The sequence below is a fragment of the Ictidomys tridecemlineatus genome, unplaced genomic scaffold (assembly GCF_052094955.1).
Source record: "Ictidomys tridecemlineatus isolate mIctTri1 unplaced genomic scaffold, mIctTri1.hap1 Scaffold_57, whole genome shotgun sequence".
NCBI classification, from domain to species: domain Eukaryota; kingdom Metazoa; phylum Chordata; class Mammalia; order Rodentia; family Sciuridae; genus Ictidomys; species Ictidomys tridecemlineatus.
The window spans coordinates 64,822-72,958 of NW_027523832.1; positions in this window are offsets into that span (position 1 = coordinate 64,822).

An 8,137-nucleotide genomic window follows, 5' to 3' on the forward strand; every position below is an offset into this window, starting at 1 on the left:
AATTAGTTCCTATTGTTTTTAACAAAGTGTTGAGACCATGGGAGTATAAGTTGGTAAATTGGTCAAAGTATAAATTGGTAGAACCTGTTCAGTGGGGAAATAGGTGATATATATATATATATATATATATATATATATATATATATATATATATATATGTTTTACATAATTTTCCAGAAATTTGTGCTAAGGAAATACACATTGGGAACTAAGGTTTTGACTATTATATGGTTTATAATAGCTAAAAATAAACTGTTTGGCTCACCCTGTTTCAGGGTCCAGATAGTAAAAACTTGTCTCTAGTTTTTCCAAACATTATAATTTAGTGATGTGATTAAACAGGTGATGGAAAGTGGAGAAGCCAGATACTACAGAGAAGCAACCCAGAAATTATGACATCAAGAAAAGTTGCTTCTGAGGCTGTAGTTGTAGCTCAGTGGTAGAGAGCTTGCCTAGCTAGCATATGTGAGGCAGTGGGTTTGATTCTCAGCACTGCATAGAAATAAATGAAAAATAAAGATCCACTGACAACTTAAAAAAAAAGCTTCTTCTGGAAGATTGCAAGTTCAAAGCCAGCCTCAACAATTTAGCAAGTCCCTGAATAACTCAGTGAGACCCTGTCTCTAAATAAAATACAAAAAGGACTGCAGATGTGGTTCAGTGGTTAAGCACCCCTGGATGTAATCCCTGAAACCAAAAAAAAAAAAAAAGGAAAAGGTGCTTCTATCCTGCTGCCTAGATCAGAGTGCAAAAGCTGGGGTCAGAGGGAGTGAAGAGGCAGTAACTGGAACCACAAAACTGGGTGGGGAATGTAGAGTTACCAGGGTTTCTCTCCCTCCCACCTTTTAGTGTTCTGCAGTGTTTCCTGATGGCTGAACCTAGTTGGTAAAGGGAGCCTGGGAAATGGGATAAAGAGCAGGGTGGTGGGATGACTTGGACCCCAGCAATTAGCAAAGTAACTGGCATGTGCCCTACATTATGGTCTTTGATTAGACCATTATATGGAGTTATCAAAAAATATTATAGGCATTATAGAAGAATATTTAATAACAAGGACAATGTTCAGAGGATGCTGCTTCATGCCCCCAGTGTGTTAGAACCTGAACAGTTGCCCTCTGAGGGAGCTGCATCCTGGGATCAAATGGATTGAGAATTAAAAATGTACTTAGGCCTTGATGTTTGCACATGTAAGCTCTTATCATTCCTGGAACAATACATATAACAACTATTTACATTATATTAAGTATTACAAGTTGCCTAGACATTAAGTTCTCCTGTATGGGAAGATATGTGGAGGTTATATGCAAATACTATACCATTTTATATAATGGATTTAAGCATTCATGAATTTTAGTATCCTTGGTGAGTCCTGAAATCAATCCTCCATGATGCTCAGGGATATGACTATATTATGATCCTATTGTTGTTAAATACAATACTATATGACAGCAGGTGTAGTGGACTTCCCTGAGTCTCCCCTCTGCCTCAATGATCTGTTGTGGTAAAGGCAGGCAGCCCCCTCCTCAGCAGCTCCCCACAGGTTTCCTACCCCTCTGGGCATCTGGGAGGCTTGGCCTTATCTGCCATTCCTAGCCTGGCTACTCAGTGCAATGTTGGTACCTGCCCTTGGGTCTCTGTGGGTTCCCTTAAAGCCTCAGAATACCTTCTCTGTCATTTCCCTTGTGGGGTGTGGGTTTGGAGTGGCATAGACCCTTAATTCTCCCCAAATCCTAATACTAGACAGGATGTTTAGCATATAATTTTCTAAATTTCTTAAGATCAATTCCTGCATGAGAGGATCTCAGAGCCCTGGATTCTCCATGCTCATGCTCCATCCCTCACCATGGGGAAATTATTCCCTTCCAACAAGTATAAGGTCCGTACACCACCTACTCACATCTTAGAAATATCGTTTCTAGATTCAGCCAAGACCATCCAACTTTTTCTTTCTTGGTTGCTTTGTTTTCTTACAGCTTGGGCCTCCAGGAGCAGAAGGCCACTGCTTTATCCTTTCAGGGTAATTTCTCATCATTGCACAAACTTTTCTTGCTTTTTAATTTTCTTGTTTCCTTTCATCCTCACTCTCTTTTTAAATTAATATTCTCCACTTCCAAATGCCAACCATTGTGCTCCATTTGAAACTTATTTTGTATGTGTTTTGATGAAGCATATATTGCTTTGATGTTTTTTAATTTTGTGTGTTTGTTTGTGATGCTGGGGGGATGGCACCCAGGGCCTTGCAAATGCTATGCAAATGCTCTATCACTGAATTACATCCCCAGCCTCTGTGTGCATTTTTTTTAGAAAAATACTAATTCTATTGGTTAAAAGTCTCTTTCTGTCTCCCACCTCACAAAGCACCGTGTTTTCAAAGGCCCAGGGGTGTCATGTGATCAGCTAATGCATTATTTCTCATTGCCACAAATATCCCATTATGTGCATATACTCACTCCGTGTTCCCATCCATCTTCTTAAGAGTGGTCATGTGCATTGACTCAAATCTGGATACACAAACATGGCAATGAGTGTCACTACAATTAATTTCTTTGCACATGACCACATAATTATCCTTGTAATCATCTCTCTGGGCATCTACCCAAGAGCAGGACAGCTGGATCATAGGATGTGCAATTGCCACATTTGACCCCCACACTACCAGCTTACCATCCTGAAAGGCTGTCCCTGCTGTCAGTCACCTGCACAAATCTCCACTAACACTTGGCATTGTCTAGACATCTATACATCATTAATCTTATTAGTGTAAAGTTGAATCTTATTGTTGCTTGAATCAACATTTCTCTGGTTACTGTGGATTTCAGCATTTATTTATATGTGTTTGATTTTGGATTTCCCTTAGTTGACTCCCTTTTAATATTTGTATTCAACCAGCGTTCTTTTTCCTTTCTGATGCACTAGAACTCCTTATTTAATGTAGGTATCAATCCTTTGGGAGCTTTAGGTATTGCAGGTATCTTCTAACCTGTTCATTGTGTCTATGGTGTCTTTTGTGCACTAGAAAGCCTTTAATTTGGAGTAATCAAATCCACCTATCATTTTTGTTTATACAGTTTTTCGGGGTTTCTTTTGGTACTGGCAATTGAACCCAAGGGCTCTTAACCACTGATCCACGTTCTCAGCTCTTTTCATTTTTTTAGTTTGAGACAGGGTCTCACTAAGTTGCTTAGGACCTTGCTAAGTTGCTGAGGCTTGCCTTGAACTTTTGACACTCCTAAATTGGCCTCCTAAGTTGCTGGGATTACAGGTGTGTGCCACCACACCTGCTTACTGTTTGTATAGTTGGTTCTTCTGAATTTTCTGATTAAAATGGTCTTCTGTTAATTTTATTTATTGGTAATTTTTTGCCTTAAAGGATAAATGAATCCCTTGAAGAAGTTTGTTTTCTATATAATATTAAATAGGATTTAGTTTTTATATTCCCATGTTACTAGTGATTTATATCTTTTCTTACTGGCTTGGGACAACTTTTCTAAAATATATTAGGCTTGCAAGGTTCCATTTCTGAGTGTTCCGTCTCTCTAATTAATCCTGTTTGTTTGTTCTTGGGACAGTAACATTCTGTTTCTATTTCCAAGGTTTGTTAGTGTGCCTAGTATCTAGCAGAGTTAGTATTCCCTTTTCTTTTTCAAAGTTGACTATGCTAGTCTTGGCCCTTTATTACTTCTTGTAAAATTTAGAATAATAAGTAATCTCTGAAAATAATCTACCTAAATTTTTGAATTTTGTATTTATTGATCATGGAGTTAAAATTAACCTTTAACATATTCACAAAAGCATTAAAAATCTCTATGTATTTATAAAATCTTTTCTGTTATTTGTTAGAGTTTTAAAGTTTATAAAGATTTTATGAATTAAGTTAATGCCCATATCATTCATAGTTGCTGTATGTGGTTCTTATATTTTTGGTCGGTTATTATAAGTGTATAACATAGGATTCTAACCTTAGAATCATTACTTTGTTGTGTGTGTGAGAGGTACCATCTTTGGCATTGTAGGCTCTGTAGCAGATATCATTAATATCCCACTCCCAGTTTAGATGAGAATGTCTTCAGATACTGAATGTTCCCTCAAAGAAGGATTGACAGATAAAATATAGGATACCCAGTATTTTATCCTAAATATTGCATGGGATATGCTTATACTAAATAATTTTTAATCTGAAATTCTAACTTAACCAGGCATCTTATATTATTATTTTTTAAATGTGTCAACTATACCTGAGAAGCAAGGAAATATACTGAAATTTTCCTTATAATTTTTTTTTTGTTAGCCAGGTGTGGGGGCGCATGCTTGTATCACAACAGCTTGGGAGGCTAAGACATGAGAATCTTGAGTTCAAAACCAGCATTAGTAAAGGCGAGGTGCTAAGCAACTCATTGAAACCCTGTCTCTAAATAAAAAGTACAAGATAGGGCTGGTGATGTGGCTCAGTGGTCGAGTGCCCCTGAGTTCAATCCCTGGTACCCCCCCAAAAAAGTTTGTTATAGGTTTTTGGTAACAACTCCTGGAATTTCATTTTCATTCTTAGTGTTTTAGACCATTTAGGCTGCTAATAAAAAAATTCCATTAACTGGTGACTTAGAAAGAGCAGAAATTATAGAGTAAAAAAAATCATTAAGTTTAATGATTGTAAATTGGGTTTGGGGCTATGTATTCCATATTTTGACATTTCATATTGCATCACAAACTTACCACAATATCCAAATTTTCACAATATTTAGCATATCGTTGTTCATCATACTTTGAAAACTTTTATTTTAAAAAAATTTAAGCACATAATCAAAAGTAGATTAATGATCTCCTGTACTTCAGTGGTTATCAACTCACAGCTAATCTTGTATTCACAGCCCTCAGCCTTGCTCTCTTAATGCTTTAAAGCAAATCACAGGCAATTTTTGGGAGGGGGGTAACTAAGGATTGAATCTGGGGGCACTCTACCCCTTAGCTATATCCCCAGTCCTTTTTCATTTTTTTTATTTCAGTCTTGCTAAATTTCCCAGATTGGCTTAGAACTTGCAATCCTTCTGCTTCAGTCTCCTGGATAGCTGGGATGTCAGTTGTACACTACTGAGTTTGGCTATCAAAGGCATTTTTATAACTGAAAATGCTCTTGCAGGGAACTTCAAAAGTTAAGAACTGTGTTTTTTTAGTCTATCCACCACTCCTCCCTAGGTAATTATTGCTCAATATCAAGAAACCCCAATTAGTGTTTAAGCTTCCAATTATCTCACAAATGTTGTTTTTTTTTTTTTAAGCTTGTTTGTTTGAATCTGAATCTGAGGAAGTCTATCCATTGCACTTGGCTGATGTGTCTTCTAATATCTCTGGTCCCTTCTAGCTATTTTTCTTCCTTTGAAGAAATTGGGTCATGGGTCATGACCTAGAATTGTCCATGATTACATCTCCACTTTGACATGTTCTCCTGTCCTCTGTATTTCTGCAAATTGATTCTTAAATGTTGACCCTCAATCAGATTTAGGTGTGATAATCTAACAAAGCTACTTCAAAGGGATTATTGTTATTACATCATTTTTTGTCTTTGTCATATCTATAATTGTTTCTCCCCTTTCAATTAGTCTTATCTATTTGCAATTTCTTTCTCTCCCTTTTTTTTTAATTGAATCCAGGAGTGCTTTACCACAGACTCACATCCCCAGCCCTATTAAAAATTTTTTAATTTTGAGACAGGTTCTGCTAAGTGGCTTACGGCCTTGCTAAAATGCTGAGGCTGCCCTTGAAATTGCAATTCTACTGCCTCAGCCTCCCTAGTTGCTGGAATTACAGGTGTGCACCACTGTGCTTGGCTTTCATCTCCTCTTTTCTTGATTGTCCTTGGCAAAATTTTACTTTATTTATTTATTTTCTTAGAGAGAGAGAGAGAGAGAGAGAGAGAGAGAGAGAGATAATTTTTTAATATATATATATATTTTTAGTTATCGGTGGACACAACATCTTTCATCTGTATGTGGTGCTGAGGATTGAACGCGGGAATCACTCATGCCCGGTGAGCACGCTTGAGCCACATCCCCAGCCTAGAATTTTACTTTATTGAAGTTTTCAAAGAATTTGCTTTTGCTTTTGTCTTTTCTTCCTTTACTTCATTGATTTTTTGTCCTTATTTTTATTTATTTTTCTTTCTTGTTCATTAAATTTGCCCTTTTACTTTTTTCCAGTTTCTTGAATTAACAGTTTTTGTTTGAAGTTATAAATTTCCCTCAATCTACTCTTTTAAGTCCCAGGAATTTTAAATGATTACCATTTCATTGACATTCTGAGTGCATACTAATTTGCTATATGTTTTCTTTTTACATTTTAAAATTTAATCTTATTTATTTCCCAGCAATATGTTTTGCAAACTATCCTTTTGCTATGCATTTCTAATTTTTTGGTATTAGGGTCTGAGAAAATGATATGTTTGTTATTTTTTATTCTATGGTATTTATCAAGTAATCCTTTGTGGCCTGGCACATGGTCAGTTTTATAACCCTTCAATATCTGTGCTTAACAACAGTTTTTCTGTGGTACTGAGTAAAGAATTAGAGGGAGAGGGAGAAAAAGAGAGAGAAAAGGGGAGAGAGGGAGAGAGAGAGAAAAATAAAGTACAGAGGCAAAGTGACTGTGGATATATTCCAGAATTTTTTTCTGAGTTCATTGATGGTGAAATTACAGGATATTTTTAGTTTGTTCTTCTTAGGTAGTGGTAGTCTTCACTTGTCTATGATTTCAGACAGCCTTGAAAACAATGTCAGAGATTTCTTTCACATGCCACTCAATTCCTCGGGCCAGCCAAACAGTGGAGGGAGTAATGTTTGCCATTGCAGACCATCTGGGTTAATCACCTAGTTCATGTGGAGGTGAACTTTTTAAAGGCAAGAGGTTTATTTAGCTCACAGTTCTGGCAGCTGAGTTGGCTGAGTGCATCTGGTAAGGGCCTCTGCTGTGTCACAATGTGGCAGATGGCATCACATAGTGGATTATGTGCAAGAGATAGAGTGAAGAGAGAGGAAGCAAGACTGAGAAGGGACCACAGTTAGTGCTTTATAACAATCCATTCTCCTGGGAACTAGTCCACTTCCTCCAGAAGGCATTAATCTCTTTCAAGGGTGATACCTCTAAATCTAATCACCTTCCACTAAAGCAGATCCACCACCTCTCAATACCATTTCATCAGGGACCAAACTTCCAGCACATGAACCTTTAGGGGGACAAACCATATCCAATCATAGCACCTACACTTCCGGACCTTCCATCTCAACCCTATAAAACAAGGGGTTGTAAGCTCCCAACTAGCTTGAACATTTATATTCTGCTTTTGTAAGCTCCACCTTGCAGCTGATGTTACGTGAAATCTCTGAGTCTATGGATGTGATCCAGTCTCTCAGATGCCAGCACAGGAAACCTCACAAACCTGGCCCGAAGGTACAGTATTCCACCCACTATAGTGGGCTATGAGGAATGAAGCCTTTCTCACTGCATGCTCAGAAAATGATGTGGCCTTTTCCCTGCTTTTATTTAGCAAGAAAAACAGTTCTTTCATGATCATGCTGTCTGCTTTCCAGGCTGCAAGCCCATTTCCAGGGAAAGCAGACAAGAAACATGCCCAAAAAACGTGTAGAAATAAACGGGAATTAGTATCCTTCGCAGCTTTGGGTCCTCTGGTCCTCCAAGGGACAAACATGTGCTCTGTTTTATTGAATGTTTTCCATCTTAATAAGCAGTGGGAAATGCCAGAACCATCTGCAGCTGCTGCTGATCCTGGGGACTGAAGAAGGTGCAGCACAGGGCTTCTGAGCATTGCCATTTTCCCATTGCTCAGGAGTGCTAGGAAAGTCCTCACCTTAGGGTACTGGAGTTGCCCCAGGAGACAGGCTCTGCTTTGTAGGACTGGCGACCCCATTCTTGGCAACATTCTTTTGTATTTCTAAGCCTCAGATGTCGCTCTAAGGCCATTTACCCATGCTCCACAGAATGAAAATATAGGGGAAAAGATGTTTGTGCACGTGTATTACTCAGCTCGAATACATTATGCATAAAGTGACTATGGAGTTGCTGCACAAGTACTGGGATGGATGAAATGTCACTGTACTGAAATCAAATTAAATCTAGTCCTAAGCGCTCC